The 18,751-nt window shown below is 42.3% G+C and overlaps 1 protein-coding gene across 2 annotated transcripts in view; it reads left to right on the forward strand.

Moving 5' to 3' along the window:
- The first annotated feature begins 7,792 nt into the window (after nt 1-7,792).
- Nucleotides 7,793-18,751, forward strand: part of RALGAPB (Ral GTPase activating protein non-catalytic subunit beta) — a 100,230-nt gene continuing 89,271 nt past the window's right edge. For both annotated transcript variants that reach the window (XM_082669789.1, XM_082669790.1), the window contains exon 1: nt 7,793-7,808. The gene's annotated coding sequence lies outside the window, so the exon portion shown is untranslated. The remainder of the gene's footprint in view (nt 7,809-18,751) is intronic.

The following is an 18,751-nucleotide window of genomic DNA, read 5'->3' on the forward strand; positions in this document are numbered from 1 at the left end:
TTTTAAAGGGAAAAAGGGGAAATAATCGCAGTTAAATATTAAGGAGGTCATATTCTTTGTCATTTTTCCATTGCGTGCAGACCTGCTGACTTCTGATCTTCCTCTGGGTGCTCTCCTGCCCGCGTGGTCTGCCTGCAAGTTTACCAAGGGGAAGCTAGGGGTAGCTAGTAAGTCATTCTTTAACTACTTAATTCTTCATTATTACTCCTTCTAATCCAGGAAAGGAATCAACAGGTTAGGCAAGGCACTGTGTACATTCAGTAAAGCAAAAATCAGAAGTTAGGTTAAACGTTACCTAGTGATATCATTTTTATGATTAAGGTCTGAGAAAAACAGAGATGAACAAACAGAAAAGGGACAAAAGAGATGCTTACATATCTACTGTACAAAAGCCTAGATTTGCTGAGATGACTGTATTTCTCTTTTTATTACAAGTCTTTTCTCTGAAGTCAATATTTCATTCTCTTTCTTGGTAATATATATTTTCTCTCTCTTTAACTAATTTTATTCTTTTTTTCCAATTCTGGTTTCATTTATTTAAATTAATTTTTATTGGAGTATAGTTGCTTTACAATGTTGTGTTAGTTTCTACTGTACAGCAAAATGAATCAGCTATACATACACATATATTCCCTCTTTTTCAGATTTCCTTCCCATTTAGGTCACCACAGTGCATTAAGTAGTTCCCTGTGCTATACAGTATGTTCTCATTAGTTATCTATTTTATACATAGTATCAATAGTGTATGTATGTCAATCCCAATGCATCCATCTTCATTAAATTCCTTCTTGAGAAATTCTGTTCATTTTTATTTCTGGCTCCCTAGCATCGCTTTGGATTTGGACTCCGCTATCCAGAGTATTCACCAAGCCTCGGGGCTTCACGTCTTTTGAGAATCGGCTCAGCTGGTTTTCTAGGTTCTCATCCAAGTCTCTGCAAGAAACTACTGGTTCAGCCAGAGCTTAGGGCTGAGTCCTCTAGGATGCTATTGGAACACACTCTCCAGCTTGGCTTTGACCCTTTGGAGACTGACTGAACTCGCTAGGCAGTCAACCAACTGCATTATTGCCCAGCTTACATCTCTTTATCTCAGTTAAAAAGTTATCATGAGGGTTTGGGTCAAGGGCCTTTCAGGCATAATATGGTTACACACAGGCGTTCCCAACCTATTAGTCTCTGATTCTATCACAAAAACCAGATAGGATTACTTGCTATAACTTATTCTTGGGAATCCCTTACTGGCTCCTAGAGCTCATTGGTCCCTCTCTAAGGGTCTACATACTACCTATTTGGGAACAATTACAGTTTTGGTTTTTTTTAAAATAAATTTATTTATTTTATTTATTTATTTTTGGCTGCTTTGGTTCTTCGTTGCTGTGCACGGCTTTCTCTAGTTGCGGCGAGCGGGGGCCACTCCGGTGCGGTGCGCAGGCTTCTCATTGCAGTGGCTTCTCTTGTGGTGGAGCACGGGCTCTAGGCACGCGGGCTTCAGTAGTTGTGGCTCACAGGCTCTAGAGCGCAGGCTCAGTAGTTGTGGCGCTTGGGCTTAGTTGCTCCATGGCATGTGGGATCTTCCCAGACCAGGGATTGAATCCGTGTCCCCTGCAGTGGCAGGCGGATTCTTAACCACTGCGCCACCAGGGAAGCCCCTCGATTATAGTTTTAAGTGAGTTAGAATTCGCCACACAGTTTGTCAGGTCTATCAGAATTTATTGAAGGGCTTCTTAACCTAGGGTTTGTGAACTTGCATGGGAATAAATTACATCTTTATTTTCACTAATCTCTGACTGAAATTTCGCATGTTTTCTAATTGTTAATGTAAGCAACAAATCACAGTAATATTAGCATGACCTTGACTTTGTCGCCAATACAAATCATGGATTTTTCACATCATGCTGGAGTCGTTGTAGACATTTCAAAACATCTTTCAAGTTCACAACTACTTCAAAATTATGGTACTTATAAGACCTGCTGCTAGATCTTGTTATTTAATGCATTACTAAAGAGGCACATATATTACCATATTGCAGGTTTAAAAAATATTCTAATAGCTTTATTTTAATATAATCGGCCTCCCTTGCAATCTGACATATTTCATTTGATGCATTTAAAAATACGACTCTGAGAAGAAGTCTGTAGGTGTCACCAGTTTGTCACAGGGGCTCATGTACAGAAGTTCATGCTTGTCATGATGGTAGCAGCTCCTTCTCAGAAGCCTCAGGGGCCAGAGCTCTGCCCAGAACTCCCCTTTGCCCAGACAGATCTCTCGAGGGGCAAAAGAAGCCTCAGCCTCAACTTTGGGTTCTTGTCTTCTCTTCACTCAGACTAAGCTAACACTAGTGAAGCTTTCCTTTCGACTACATGTCTTGAACTCTTTAGGCCATAATCACTGCATTCCTGAATTATGATTGCTTTCAATGCTGACCACAGTCCTGCCTTCCACACACCACACCAGCGGGAGCACAGGAAAGGGGCCTGTGAGCAGAGTGAGAAGAGTGGCCCCCTTCGTACAAGATACATCCATCCCTTGTTCTCCATGGCTTAAGACAGATGAGAGCACCATGTCATTACACTGGTTGGAGGCATGAAAAGTACATCGATGGAAAGAGCACATCGGCATTGCAGATCAACATCTCAAAAGTCCTTGGAGGAAACAGGCATGGCTGCTTCTGCCAAAGGGAGTGAGGTGACCACCCTGGGGGCTAGCTGGGGAAGGGACAGCAGAACACCCAGAGTAAAGGACATCTGCTGCCCTTTTCTCCCATTTCCCTGGCTTAAGTAGGTCAGAGGGGCACTGTGGTCTGAACAGAGAAGTGCAAGCCAATACCTGGGTCCACACTTGCAGCTCAAGCGTCTGCAGTGCATTGTTGGTGGCTCACAATCTTAAACCTAGCCTGGTTCCAAAGTGAGTGAGAATCATCAAAATCATACTAAAACTATTTTGGCAGCCCAATCTTGCACAAAGGGTGAAAGAACTACTGTATCCGATAGCAAGAGTGAGGTCCTTGCCTGGCTGTCCTCTTGGAACCAGAGCTGGCTATGGGGCTCCATGACATGAGTCCTGGAGTATCTCAGGGCATCTGGGCAACCCCACACATAAGTGAGAGAGGGGTGGGGGTAAGATAGAGGGTTGAAGAGTTCTTCAAAGAAAAGAAATGGAGAATGAGATGCACCCGGGATGGACATGGTCTGGGACGGGGTAGCTGTTCCTAGACGGCACCTCTGGCCAGCCCCAACCACTGAAGTGAGACTTATAAGATTTCAAGGTAGAAAGTTATGGCCAACAGGACCCACATGGGGCCTGGTCTGGATTGGGGCACCTGGCCAAGATGGCATTGGTGGCCTTGGAGGGGCACTCAAAATTTTGGGGAATACCAATCCAAAATGCAGTACCATTTGAGGCAAAAGGTCTGGGGCAGGGGACCTCTTACCTAGATCTAATTGATATTTTCTACCTCTACCACTGGATATTATTCACTAAGGCTTACCGGTCCAGCAAGAAACTGGGTTCAACACTGAGCCAATGAATCTTCCAGCCACTCACCCATCCATCCAACAAATGTTCACTGAGCACATACACTGTGCTAGTATTGCATTAGGTTCAGGAGAAATAGAAGTGGATCTTCTCAACCATTATCCACACCAAGCTAGTTCTGCACAACTGAAAAAGGAAGAAAAGGAAAAAAACTGGCTACAGATGACATACCTCTCATACATCTGTTCAGTTAAACACTTTTCTCAATTATGGCTTTTGAAAACTGTTCCATTTACTATGGTTCCACACAATTTACCCGAAAACTTAGTGGCTTAGAACAATGACAATATTTATTTTGCTCATGAATCTGCTATCTGGGCTGGGGTTATCTTGTCTCTACTTTGCTTGCTTTCAGGTGAGTTGGCTTGAAGCCTGGGGACTGGAATCATCTGAAGCCTTCCTCACTCACATGTCTGGCCATTGATGTTGTCAGCTGAGACAGGTTGTCTCAGATTGTCAGCTGGAACATCTCCACATGCTCTCTTCATGTGGTCTGAGCTTCCTCCCAGTATGGTGACTGGGTACTGAGGGTGAGCATTGCAAAAGGGGGTAAGCCAGGTGGAAGCTGACTCCTCTTAATGACCTAGCCCCAGAAGTCGCCAAGCATTACTTCTGCCCTATTGGCCAGAACAGTCACAGCAGCCAACCAGACTCAAGGAGAGGAAATATGGATCCATCTCTCAGTGGGAAGATGTTGGTTACATTGTAAGAAGAACTGGGGGATGGATTATATATATTGGTGAGGTCAATTCAGGAAAAACGTCTGCCACATAAGGTTGATACAATTGCTCCCTTTTTTTTCGTTTTTCAAATGCAATACCTTTTATTTAATACACAGTAATTAGGTACATGATACAAAGTGATTAGTCTGACAGTACAGTTTCAGATGAAGACAATTCCCCAATTCATTCTACTTTTATAGTGAGAATTTACAATGTAGAACAGATTTGAATTGTGCCCTGTTTGGAGAATCCAAATGTTTTATTCTGTATAGCATTTCATATGTCTTTTCAGTCTATTGTGCATGCACAATTTTCGCATATGTTTCAAAGTGTTCTGATGTTTAATTTTCCCTCAAGGTGTTTTGTGTGTGTTGTAACTTTATTTTTATGTTGGTTTAAGAGAAACCCTGAAAAATTTTTTAAAAATTGGAAAAGAAAAAGATGCAGAAATATAATATCACCTTTAAAATATGACTGCTCACTTGTATCTTTCCTCCACCCACCACCCCTCACCTAATATTAAATCTTGTCTTCTCGGTCAGTACATTAGTCCTTATACATTACATTCTTTATGTAGAAGCCACATTCTTTTTTTTTAGCATTTTATTTTATATTGGAGTATAGTAGATTAACAGTATTGTGTTATTTTCAGGTGTACAGCAAAGTGATTCAGTTTCATTTATTTATTTATTTTTTGGCCACACCATGTGGCCTGTGGGATCTTAGTTCCCCGACCAAGGATCGAACCCGTGCCCCCTGCATTGGGAGCGCAGAGTCTTAACCACTGGACTTCCAGGGAAGTCCCACAAAGTGATTCAGTTACACGTATACATGTATCTATTCTTTTTCAAATTCTTTTCCCATTTAGGTTGTTACATATTATTGAGCAGAGCTCCCTGAGCTCTACAGTAGGTCCTTGTTGGTTATCCATTTTAAATATAGCAGTGTGTACATATCAATCCCAAACCCCCTAACTATCCTTCCCCCCCGCAGAAGCCATATTCTTAATTTTAAATTATTTATTTATTGCTTATATGATTTTTGTTTCCATTGTTCCATTGCTACATTTTTGTCTGTTAAAAATATTTAGGTGTCTTGGGTTGGAATTGAACACCTATCTTTTTCCCATTAAAATTAATGGAATGGCTTCCCTGGTGGTGCAGTGGTTGAGAATCCACCTGCCAATGCAGGGGACACGGGTTCGAGCCCTGGTCCGGGAAGATCCCACATGCCATGGAGCAACTAAGCCAGTGCGCCACAACTACTGAGCCTGTGCACTAGAGCCCGTGAGCCACAGCTACTGAGCCCACGTGCTACAACTACTGAAGCCCATGTGCCTAGAGCCCGTGCTCCGTGACAAGAGAAGCCACCACAATGAGAAGCCTGCGCACCACAACAAAGAGTAGCCCCCACTCTCTGCAACTAGAGAAAGCCTGCGCACAGCAACGAAGACCCAATGCAGCCAAAAATAAATAAATTAAATAAATAAAATTAAAAAAATAGAAATATATATTTTTTTCATTTATCAGCTTTTCACTTAGAGGCAGAATTTTCAGGAATGAATTAAAGTCATCAGGTGGGAGATAGATGTACTTTCATCATCTCCCTAAAAGCTTTGACAGCCTCCCAGTCCTCTGTGTCTGTCATTTTTCCAGTTCCCATCACCCATTGCTCTTCTAAGCTATCACCTCCATTATCAGCTCCTTACCTGTCTGACATATTACAGATGTTCCATATTTATTATGTTAGGAATGAGTCTGGTTGAAAGTAACAGGTAACTTGACAAACTGTGGTCTAAAAAAGATTTTTTCCCCCCCTCATAAAACAGGAAGGCAGTCCAGGGTTTGTGCAGCTGCTTGAGTATGACCTAAGGTACCAGGCTTCTTTTGTCCTTTTATTTCATCTTCCTTAGCACAATCCTCCTCATGGTCTCAAGATGATTGCTGCATCTCCGGGTGTTGTGCCTTAATTCCAAGCATGAAGTAGGGGAAGGGTGAAGGTCACAAACTTCTCCAAAGAGTTCCTTTTTATTGTGGAAGGGAAGCTGTCCCTTGGGACTTCTGCCTACATCTTATTGGCCAGGACTTTGTCTTATTGCCACTTCTAGCTGCAAGGGAAGGTGGGAACTGTGTGCTTTGCTTTCCAGCCTCTGTAGTTTGGAAAGGCAAGGGATAAGTGATTGGAATAAATATTGAGAGCCTCTTACAACATGGGCCACACTGCGTTTAATTGAAATGTATTGCTTCGATCCACAAAGTATCCTGGATATAGCCTGTTCTTGTCCTGGAACATTCTTCCTTTTCCTTTTCTCTCCTCTAGTTACTTTCCTGGGTATGTATGTGTGTGTGTCGGGGGGAGGAGACAAAATATTGAGGAAACACTCTTATTTTTTTTTTTTTTCCCATGAGGGTACCAGTTCCCTTGTTACTCCTTCCTCCATGGTCTCTTCTAACTGAGGGTAAGGAGGAGGAGTCAGCATCTTCTTTGCTCCGTTCTGCTCTTTTCAGACACCGTGACTTCAGCACTACTATCCTGATCCCTTCTTCTCTGAATATCAAGGACAGTCTCAAGGCCAGGTTCTCCCTCCTCTTCTTTCTCAGCCCAAGTTTCCTCCTTTACACTCCCAAGGGACTTGAGCTGTATCTCTCTAATGGTATTTATCATTTTCTTCGTTGAAGCTGAAACCAAATGATTGGAAGTGGTACTGTTTACGAAATGTGTGGTGCATTGTAGGTGCTCAAACCGGTAGCTCTTGCTATTATTACTACTATTAATAATGTCTTATCGCCTATATCAGACTCAGCTCCTTAATGACAGGCTCTGAATCTGATGTCCGATTCATCTTTGTAACACACATCTGGCCTGGAACTGAACATTGCTCATAATGCTATCAATATAAGGGGCCGGCGGGTAAAGGACAACATTTCAAAGGAAGGGTGCTGTAATGGTGTGAGAAATTCCTAGAACCTGAGTGGGAGCCAGAATCTTGCAGAGAAGACCCTTACTCCGGCCGCATCCAAAACAGGCAGAGTCCCAACTGTTTCATAGGGATGCATGTGGACCGCCTCCACGCCTGTATTGCGATGATGTAGGAGAGTCCGTGACTTCACCCCTCTTGCTCCTCCGGAAAGGGAGGCGGGACTATACCCCGCGCGCGGCGACCTGGGATAGCTGCGCACGCGCAGCTTCCGGCTCCGTGTCTTGGGAATTATTTGACGCCACCGCCTCGGCCCCACACAAGTCTCTGATCAGGCGCGCCGCGCACGCGCAGTGATCCTCTAGGCTCGGGGAGTTATTTGACGCTGCCGCCTCTGGCAGTCGGAAGTTGCCTGAGCAGAGCACAGCCGGCCGGCCCGAGTGGCCTTCGTCGACCCGGGCGCCCTGGGAGAGTCGCTGACGGGTGGACGGAGCGACCGCTTGAGGACAGCCGGCCGGGGCAGCGAAAGCGCCGGGCCTATGGCGCGGGTGGCGTGAGGCGGAAGGCCGAGTGCGGCCGGCGGCGGCGGCGGCGGCGCCCGCCCCAGCAATGCGGGCCCCGCCCGTCGCCTCAGGTAACCGGGCGGCTCTCCCCGTCGCGGCCGGACCCTCCCCTCTCCTCCCTTCCGGGCGGTCTAGGGATGGCTAAGCCTTGTTTCTCGGCCCCGGTGGCTCCAGGGGCCCTTCGGAAGCGCATCTCATTTTGGGGGGGACCCACGGGGTCCGTGGGAGCTTGGTTGTGGAGTCGGCGGCTTCTGTCGGGTCTGTTCAAACCCGGGGTGGCCCTTGAGAGCTGCCCCGGCCGGACGAAGCTCTTTCCTGGCAGCCTGGGGGAGGGGGCGGGTCTGGAGCGGAGCTAGACAACTCTGGCGAAGAATCTGGTCCAGCAGAAAGGTTGGTCGAGTGGCTGTCGCTCTGTGGGGACGATGCTGCCCGTTGCACGGTGACTGTCGGAGGAGGAAGAGTTAATAATGAGAATAAACAACTAGCCCTTGTTAAGCGCTTACTATACGCCGGCCATTGTGCCAGACCATTACGTTCACCCCATCTAACTTCACAACAGTCCGGTAAGGGAGGATGATTATCCCCATCTTACTGACGAGGCAACTGAGGCCCTGAATGGTTAGGTGACTTCTTTGCCCAAGGTCATGGAGCTGGTAAATTTGACTCGAGATTCAAGTTGTTGACAATTAGGTCAGTGGCTCTCCAACTTCGCTGCACGTAGAAATCACCTGGGGCAGCTTTTAAAGATTCCTGATGCCCACGTAGCAGAGCCAGGTCAATTAAATCACCGTGTTTGGGAGTGGGGTCGGTGGGGGAAGCCAGACAGCAGTATTTCTTGAAGATCCCCACATGAATTCAGTGTGCAGCAAAGTTTGGGAACTGCTACTGTAGATAATTCTGCATCTCGGTAAAACGTTTCAGTGTTTCTCCAGTTTAAGTGTGTAAGAGAATTTTCTGGGAGTTTGTTTAAAATGCAGTTTCCACCCGCAGAGATCTTTTCATTAGGCCCACGGACTACTACACCTTGTGAAAGCCTGTTGGGGGTGGGAAGTAACTTTCTTTGCAGGATTTGTGAGTCAGCTGGACCTTTTAAAGTGCGTGCATCTCATGCAAAACTGTTAGTTTGCAATTTTCCTGGATACACAGTACTCATGGTTATAGTGTCTCTGATCTCTGGGTCTTGTTTGAATATGCTGTTCTCTGCCTAGTCTGTCCTCTGTGCTTTCTCCCTGCTCCGCCCAGACACACACACTTTTGCTGTTTCTTACACACATGCATGTAGCCTTTTCTTCCCATCTCTGGCTGCGTAACTCCCAGCATTCAAGAAGCCTCTGTGACCCTCACACCTCTCACTCCCAACCACCTTGGGTCTTTCCTGTTTGCTCTTTAGCATCATCATAATGGAATTTACCAGTGATTTTACTGTGTTGTATTTCTGTATTTTATTAGATTGTGAGCAACTGAGCCATGTTTTCTCATCTCTGTATTCCTCCCAGTTCTTTGACATAGAGACTCACAAAGGTTTTACTGAATGGAATGTTTGTGTCCCTTTTATGTCACAGACTGCATGCTGCAAACCAATTCTTCTCTATTTCCACCTTTGTAAAAGGTGTTTGGTAGTTCTTGCTCTACAGAATTTTGTGCTTTTTGCTTGAAAATACTCTAGTTAGGTTCGTTAACTTTTCATTCAGCAGTTAAATAAACACATTGAGTTCTTAAAACTGGCGAGACACTAGGGAAGACTAACTATGTGCAGTCAACATTGGTTGATATTTTTTATTTAATGACTTCTTACCATATTGTGTCATATAGTAAGATTTCATGATGTTTTCTTTTTTAAAAAATTTTATTTATTTATTTATTTATTTATGGCTGTGTTGGGTCTTCGTTTCTGTGCGAGGGCTTTCTCTGGTTGCGGCAAGTGGGGGCCACTCTTCATCGCGGTGCACGAGCCTCTCACTATCGCGGCCTCTCTTGTTGCGGAGCACAGGCTCCAGACGCACAGGCTCAGTAATTGTGGCTCACGGGCCTAGTTGCTCCACGGCATGTGGGATCCTCCCAGACCAGGGCTCAAACCCGTGTCCCCCACATTGGCAGGCAGACCCTCAACCACTGCGCCACCAGGGAAGCCTGGTTGATTTTTAATATCTAGTTTTATCACAGTCAGATACAATCAGTTCTGTAGTGGAAACCTTTTTATTGCCCTTAGGCCTTTGCATGTGTTCCCTACTAAACACTGTGCCATCCAAACTAGTGTTTAGCTGTCATCCACTAAATGTTGTTACCTTGCTGGTACTTGGTAAATACTAGTAGATGGAAGTGCTGTTGGTAGTAGTTCATCCTGTTACCAGGAGAGATGACTTAAGAAGTACTTAATAAAGATTAAAACCTTGATGTCAGAGGAATTGACAAACTTAGTATAGATTTATTACAGAATGCCTGAACTGCTGTTGTCCAACATATTTACAAATTATAAAGGAAGGCAGCCCGGTAGTTCAGATTATATTTGTTCTTGGCTGGTCTTAAAACCACGTAAGGTTTATAAAAGTGAGTGAGTGAGTATGCGTGTGAAGGTCATTTTGAAGAGGTTTTTGGACAATAAATATTTTCTATCGTAGTTAAATATGGTAAAGTATGTGGACTGAGTAAGAAACACATTTCACGTAATGACATTCTTTACATCATACAGATTGTTATAGAGAGAGTTTTCTTGGTTCTGTTTTGTACTGTTTACTCAAATTTTAGGCTAAGGCTAATGTAGAAGCTGATGGGATAATTTATGTTAAATTCAGATACTCAAGAAACTTGCCCTTGTTTCTCTGATCAGATATGGGCAGAGTATCCAGTTCTGGCCTCAGCACATGGAAGAAACTCAATCTTCAAGCCTGAGGTTTAAGTCTCTAGTTTGATCCCCCAGAAAAGGTGGAAAACTACACATGCTCAGTTAAAGACCAAAAATAACTCTAATCATGATAGCCTGACCCCTAGAAATGGATTCTTTTTAATTTGAGGTACCCATCAGTGTTAGCAGATGTGTTAGCAGACATGTGTAAAGGGCTTTTCGATAGAATACATGATTTTCTTTGGTGCAAGACGATTAAACGTTTTAGAATTAAGGTACATGGAGTTTGAGTTTTAGATGCAGAAAATAGGTAGCTTGCCCAAGACTACATGGTTGGCTGTAGCACATCTAAGAATAGAATGCAGGTCTCCTTCCTCTGGACTCAGTATCCCCTTCCACCCTCATGTGAGAGGATGTCTTGTTTCTTATTTTTGTTGTTTGTGTGTGTGTGTTGGGGATGGGGGAAGTGGAGAGAGTAGTCTGCTATGTTTGAGATATTAAGTTAGATATATAATGAGTGCTTGTAGTATGACATGTACTTTGCTATATAAACTGGGGATATTAAGATAAATAAGACACAGCCCCTTTCCTTCAGGAATCTATAGTCTAGTCAGGGTTGTAATAAAAGTAAAAGTATAGTATCTAAGGCAGCTCTGTCGAATAGAAATTTCTACAATGATGGAACTGTTCTATATCTGCACTGTCTAATGTGGTAGCAGTTAACCACATGTGATATTGAGGACTTGAAATGTGACTAGTTTAAGGAACTGAATTTATAATTTAATTTAAATTTAAGTAACATGTGGTTATGGCTGCTGTGTTAGAGCAAGTCTGAGGCATAAAAGATGAGAACTGTGGTGGGGGTGGGAGCAGGCAGGGTATTCATACTTTTTTGGACAGACTAGCAAAAACTACCTGTTTTCACTTTTGGGGAGGAATGCAGGCAGAACCTGTCTCCTTTTCTTGTAACTCAGGTGTTTGATAGGATCCTTAACAAATCTGGTGCACAGGTGAATACATTCCTTTTTGGCCAAGCTTGATTGATATTTGCCTTGGGGGTCAATAGGACTACAACAGAAATATGAAATATGTTCCTTTTGCCTTTATTAGTTGTAAAGGTTATATGGATGACCTTGAATGCACTTATGCACCTTAAAATCCAGCGTTTATTTACTCAGTTGATTTATTCAGTGTTTTGGCACCCTGTACCCTATTTTTCCTAAGAGAAACAAGGCATGCCTGATAGTGTGTACCTAGCATTTGTACAGCTCAAAGTATGTTGACTTACGTTGTTTTATTTGATCCTTTTCCTAAGTCACTTTAGCTAGGTACTGCAGGTATTCTCCCTGTTTTACAGGTGAGGAAACTATGACAAAGAAATGCCAAGTGATTTGTCCAAGGTCATATGGTGAGGTACGGAGTCAGAACAAAAGAAGGAGCGTTGGACTTCAAGGCAAGAGGTGGAGTTTCTTGTCCCAGCTCTACTGTTACTTGATGTGACACTGAGCAAGTTGTAGAGGCTAGTGACATCTGTCTTGCTTAAATTTCTAGGCTTGTTATTGAACTGAAATGAAATAATATGTGAAAGCTCTTTGAAAATGATCAATTATGCAAAGGTACATTGTTATCAAGCAAGATCTGCAATAGTTTTTCTGTTGTAGGATGCCACCTTCGTAACTCATCACGTCAGTTACCGTGTTGAATACTGCTGTATCATGGATTTATTCATCATGGATTTCTCTTGTCTTCTTCACTATGAAACTTTCTTTTGGGCAGCCATTGTGTCCTATTCATATCTGCCTCCCTACATGTTAGGACAATACCTGACACATAGCAGGTGTTTAATAAATGTTTGTTTAATGAAATGACTGATGTACGAATTTATAAAGTTAAAAAAAACCTGTTCTCTGTAATTAGATTTGAAGCTCCTTGGGAGCAAGGATGATGTTTATTCATTATTATAGTCCCTGTGCTTGGTGTATAGAAGGCATGTAATAAATATTGGCTGAGTTAATTGATGTAATTAATGCCAAGCTGTGGTCTTGGTGTGTCTACCACTGCATTGATCATTTTGGTAGTTTGTCAATTAGACCAAACCTTCATGTTACTTTGTGGTAGTACCTACAAGTCATAAACTGTTACCCAGCACACAGTGACCTGATAGTAGAAACATCCAGAGATTACCTAGAAAATGGATACATGCAGAGTTGGGAAGGCGATTAAGTGATCTGCAGGGTAGCACTGTCATCTTTGCTTTCCTCCTATCACTTCTGGAGTATTGAAAGTGGAGACTTCCCTGCTCGCAGCTCAAGTTGATAGCCAACAGAGCCTAGCTGGGAAGGAGACTCATAGGATCCTAACACAGCAGTCAAAGCTCTCAACCATCTGACTTCAGTATCTCACCACAGTGCCCAACCCTCCCTGCAATGTTCCCATCCTTCCTGCCCTCCCCTTCCTCAATATATTAGAGACACTGGAGTCTGCTTTCCTGCTGTCCCTTCAGCCTGTCTTAGATACTTCCGTCAAATTTCTTTAATAGGAATTCAGTTCCTTTTGTATTATTCCTATGATAAAGTTAAACTTTCTCTCATTCTCTGTCCTCAGTTTTTACTAAGTTAATTTCAAATCTCCAGTCTGATGATTCATAGTATTCTTCCTCCATAAGAGCTATCGTTTGTTGATTGCTTACTATGGACTAGATAGGACCAAACATCTTACATGTCTCGATTCTCTAATCACAACTCCAAAGTAGGCTGTTACCCTACTGTTATCTCCATTTAACAGATGAGGATGCTCAGACAGAGATAGAGCAGCTTTTGCAGGATTTTCCAACTTGCAGGTGGTGGAACTGGGATTTGAATCTAAGAAGTCTAGTTCCAGAGTCCTGGCTCTTAACCAGTCTCCTGTTTGTTTTCATGCTTCTCATCTCTGTGTTTAATGGCTACATTATAGTATATAGAGTTAATATGCCCTAATTGTGAAGGTATTCCATTATTGATGGACAGTTAAATTCTGATCACTTCCCCATCTTATGTGCAATCCACTACAGTGAATGAATGCCTCATGCATTTTTCTATTGAGTTGTTTATCAGGATAAATTAAGTGGTATTACTGGGTCAAAGCACCTGATATTACTGTCTCCCACTATGTATTGGCAAAACATTCGTGCTATCCTTGGGTGAATGGTTAGAAAAATGGCATTAGGCTGAGGTGCCTTACAAGTGTGTCAATTTATCGGCAGGATAGAGCTACAAACAATTCCATGGCAAGTGGACTAGGCAATCAAGGCCCATCAGGGTTTTGCCATGGTGCTATCCTGAAAGGTTGATGCACATATGAACATCTTTGCCCAGGAGGACCTAGGCTGTGAAACAATTCTGGTTCTTGAAACTACAGATGTTCTCTGAGATCTCTGGGTTGCTTTGGACAGCCTGAGCTGCAACAGCAAGAGGAGGTTCTTATTTGCGTGTTTAAGTCTAGGCTGGCCAGTGACAAAACTGGACCCAACGGGACTTACCCTACCAAATCTGTGACATTACACTCTGCCCTCATCTTCTTTTTTCCTAACAGCAACAAACATGAAACAAAATGAAGTTATAGGACTTCCATAGTTGGGTTATAAGCCCAGACCCTGGAGCAGAGGTGGGTTAGGGTGACTTTCAGGGCAGCAATGGCTCATTCATAGTGTATGCCTCCCTACCTTCCCTCCACAAGAATCATGCTAATTCAGTTACCAAAACTAGCATATGCCTTTATCTTTGATCAGAGGTGTAAATTGACCCATAGATGAGTTCTTTTTAGCTTACATCCTGTTTTTTTTTTTTTAAACTTAGTTGCCAACATTTAAAGAGTGGACTTCACAGAGATGTCCAGATTTTCTGTGTCTCTTGAAAAACTGGATTATCAGACAGCACTGGGGTCTACATTCCTTCAAGGTAATAGTTGGCTAGGGCTGAGTAGTGATTGTGTCCTTTAAAGAGAACCTTAATTCTCTAATTTGCCCCAGTGTGCACCCTACCCACTTCACCCCACGTTTGGTTTCCTAGACTGGAGGTTTTCATCCTTCCCAGACCTAATATTGGTAATGACTGCTTCAGTATCCTGAAATTAACAGATAATATATAACCTACCAACACATAGAATTTTTAAAAAATCTGTGAAACTAACAATAACAAATGAAAACCATAAATTACTATCCTTCCGATAAAATTGGTATTTCGGTAAAAATGCTCAGGTAGAGCTATACTAGAGGACATAACAAAATGGTCAGATGCTTGTGTCTACTTATAACTGAGAAGTAAGACAGTAATATGGCACTTTATATTTGACATTTTGAAATAAGGGCTAAGTAAGTAGCATGTAGTTCTTGTGATTGTGTTCCTGACAGCAGTGTGTGGTATTAACAACTCAGACACCACAAAAGGTATGGCCTTTGGTGATGTGATTGTTCTGAAATGGTGAACAATTCTTGGTATGGTAAGGTTCCAAACATAAAAAAGTTGAATCTTTCCTCGGTTTGCATGGTTAATTGTGTTACTGGAAAATTAAGTGTATATTAAAATAGCACAAAATATTTTGTATTTATGAGTAAAATGAAGTTAGATTTTTAGCCTTAGACAATTAAGAACAGAATGATTTTCTGGCAGACATTAGAAAGTCAGGTGAAATGTAGCAAAATTATTCATTGTGCAGGACTGTCACCTGGATTACAGGATGTCTAGATATCCTGGATCTGCCCATAAATACCAGTAACATGCCCCAGTTGTTGCGTTAACCAAAAGTGCACTTAATATTTCCAAAATACCCTGGGGGGCAATCCTTTTTTTTTTTTTTTTAATTGAAAATCATTGCCCTAAACTCTTGAGTGTGTCCTGTTGGCCTTACCTCCTAAATCAGAGTGAGTTTTTATCACTCATTTTGCTAGTTTAATATTTACAAAATGATGCCTTAGTTACTTTACTTTGTGTTTCTTTGATTTTTTTTTTATGTTTGTTTCCAGTGTTCATTTTCTCTTCATTGTTTAATTTGCCTCTGCAGTTGACCCTTTCTGTTAGTGGGTTCTGCGTTTGCAGATTCAACCAACCATGAATCAAAGATATTTGGGGGGAAAAAATCCAGAAAGTTCCAAAAAGAAAAACCTGAATTTGCTGTATGTAGGCAGCTATTTACACGGCATTTATATTGTACTTACAACTATTTACATAGCATTTACATTGTATTAGGTATTATAAATAATCTAGAGATGATTTAAAGTACATGGGAGGATGTGCATAGGTTATATGCCACATACTTTTATATAAGGGACTTGAGCATCTGTGATTTTGGTATTGTTGGAGGGTCCTCGAACCAGTTCCCCGTGGATACCAAGGGACAACTGTAATTATAAGGTACATCTTTGTCTTATTATTTTTTGTCTTTTATGTATTCTGTTGAAATTTAGCAGCTGTATTTTTCTGTTACATGTGTTAAATATTTTAGTTCAACTTTTTCTCTCGGTCTTAGTTGCAGTATGTGGGCTCTTTAGTTGGGGCATGTGGCATCTTTAGTTGCGACATGCAGACTTCTTAGTTGCGGCATGCATGCAGGATCTGATTCCTGGACCAGGGTTTGAAACCAGGCCCCCTGCATTGGGAGTGCAGAGTCTTACCCACTGGGCCACCAGGGAAGTCCCTACCTTACATGTTTCTTGAAGCATTTATTTCATTTTCTTCCATGTCATCATTTAAACATTAATAGATTTGAAGAATTTAAATCTCTTACATTTAAAAACTTTTTAAAAATTTTAAGAAGAATTTAAGAGCTATTAATCCTGTTTTGATTGGTCTTTCATAGTGTTTTTTTCAAGAAAGATACTCCTGTCTTTACTTCAGAATTGGGAAGGGTGGTAGCTGTTTCTTAAAAATGCAAATTCCCAGGCCCTAACCCAGACCTACAGAATTGAGCTTTTTAGGGATGGAGTTTTGAAATCTACATTTTAAACCAAAGGGCCCCCACCCCAATGATTCTTATGTATACAGTGGAGTTTGAGAGCTAGCTTGTCTTTTTTTTTTTTTTTTAAAACATATTTTTCCCTCCAATAATGTATTATCCGAAATGGCCGCTAAATATTATTTAAATATTCCTTGAATATTTGAAAACCATCCAACTACTTTTTTTATACTAATAAATAGCTTAAAGCAAATGGACATTTTCAATTTTTATATGTATACAACATGCAAAATTTTGGACTTCCTTCAGTGGCATAAAGGGAACACCTTCTAACATCTTCCTTTTTCCCATTGATAAACCTTGGCATTCTGAAACATTCAGTATTCACTGTGTGCCAAGGACTTCTCAAAGATTCAGGAAGTGAGGCTTCCCCTCAAAAAGGTTGACACACTTGTGGTGAAGATATCTTTACAAAGCTAACGAATAACCAAACGTGAAGCTTAATATGAATAGCCTGTAGTAGGCACTCAGAGCTGGTGAAGAGCGGTGACTGGAGGAGTCAAAAAAAGTTTTACCAAAGAGGACATTTGAGCTGTGCTTTGAAGTGTGAAGACTTCATAAGGTGGAAAGAGGTGGGGAACAGCATGAGCAGTAATACAGGGTATGAACAAACTTGTCGGTTTTGAGCAATCATCAGTAGTTCTTTGGGTCATAGCTTGGAGGATGGGGTGGGAAAGTGGCCATAGAAGGTAAAACTGGGAACGTGGATAACAATTTCAATTAGAATTTTAGGCAAGGTTTTTTTCTTTAATTGGATAAAGTCATAACTTTTATATAAAAGAGTAAATGCCTGAGAGTAGCTGATAAAGTTTTGAAAAAGAGTAGTCAAAGTAAAGGGGGCTTCCTTTTCAGATGTTAAAACATTCTATAAAGCCATTGAATTTAAATCATTATGGCTGGACTTCCTTGGTGGCGTAGTGGTTAAGAATCCACCAATGCAGGGGACGTGGGTTCTATCCCAGGTCCAGGAAGATCCCACATGCTGCGGAGCAACCAAGCCTGTGCACCACAACTACTGAGGCTGCACTCTACAGCCCACGAGCCACAACTACTGAAGCCCGCGCGCCTAGAGCCCATGCTCCGCAACAAGAGAAGCCACCACAATGAGAAGCCCGTGCACCATAACAAAGAGTAGCCCCCGCTCACCACAACTAGAAAAAGCCCGCACGCAGCAACAAAGACCCAATGCAGCCAAAAATAAAAATTAATTAATTTTAAAAATCGATATGGCGTTAGCATAGGAATAGACAAATAGTTGAACAGAACAGATTTGTAAATAGATTCCTATATAAATGAGAGTCTAATATATGACAAAATTGGTATTTCAGGTCAGTGGGAAAGGACGTGCTTTTATTTTTTTGTTTTTTGGCTGCATTGGGTCTTCGTTGCTGTGCATGGGCTTTCTCTAGTTGTGGCGAGTGGGGTCTACTCTTCGTTGAGGTGCGCGGGTTTCTCATTGCGGTGGCTTCTCTTGTTGTGGAACACGGGCTCTAGGTGCGTGGGCTTCAGTAGTTGCAGCATGCGTGCTCAGTAGTTGCAGCACATGGGCGTAGTTGTAAGGACGTGTTTTTTTTGTTTTTTTTAGATGTTGGGGGTAGGAGTTAATTAATTTATTTTTGCTGTGTTGGGTCTTCGTTTCTGTGCAAGGGCTTTCTCTAGTTGTGGCAAGCGGGGGCCACTCTTCATCACGGTGTGCGGGCCGTTCACTATCGTGGCCTCTCTTGTTGTGGAGCACAGGCTCCAGACGCGCAGGCTCAGCAGTTGTGACTCACGGGCCTAGTTGCTCCACGGCATGTGGGATCCTCCCAGACCAGGGCGTGAACCCGTGTCCCCTGCATTAGCAGGCAGATTCTCAACCACTGCGCCACCAGGGAAGCCCAAGGATGTGTTTTTAATAGATGATGTTGACACAGCTTACTACACATCTCTAAGAAAATAAAATTGGATCTTTCCTATACCACTTGTAGAAGTAAATTCCAGGTGATATAAAACTTAAATGTGAAGAATTATCTTGCATGGAAATCTAGTAACTCCATTATACACTTTAGGGTTATGTCTTTAAACTTCTGGACCTAGACGCATAATAAATATTTTATGTATTTTACATTATGACCCAGAACATATGCATATATAAAAAATGAAACAAGTCTCACAGAACATTGCTTACCTTTACTGTGTGTGGTG

Source organism: Grampus griseus (genome assembly GCF_964374135.1).
Source record: "Grampus griseus genome assembly, chromosome: 14".
NCBI classification, from domain to species: domain Eukaryota; kingdom Metazoa; phylum Chordata; class Mammalia; order Artiodactyla; family Delphinidae; genus Grampus; species Grampus griseus.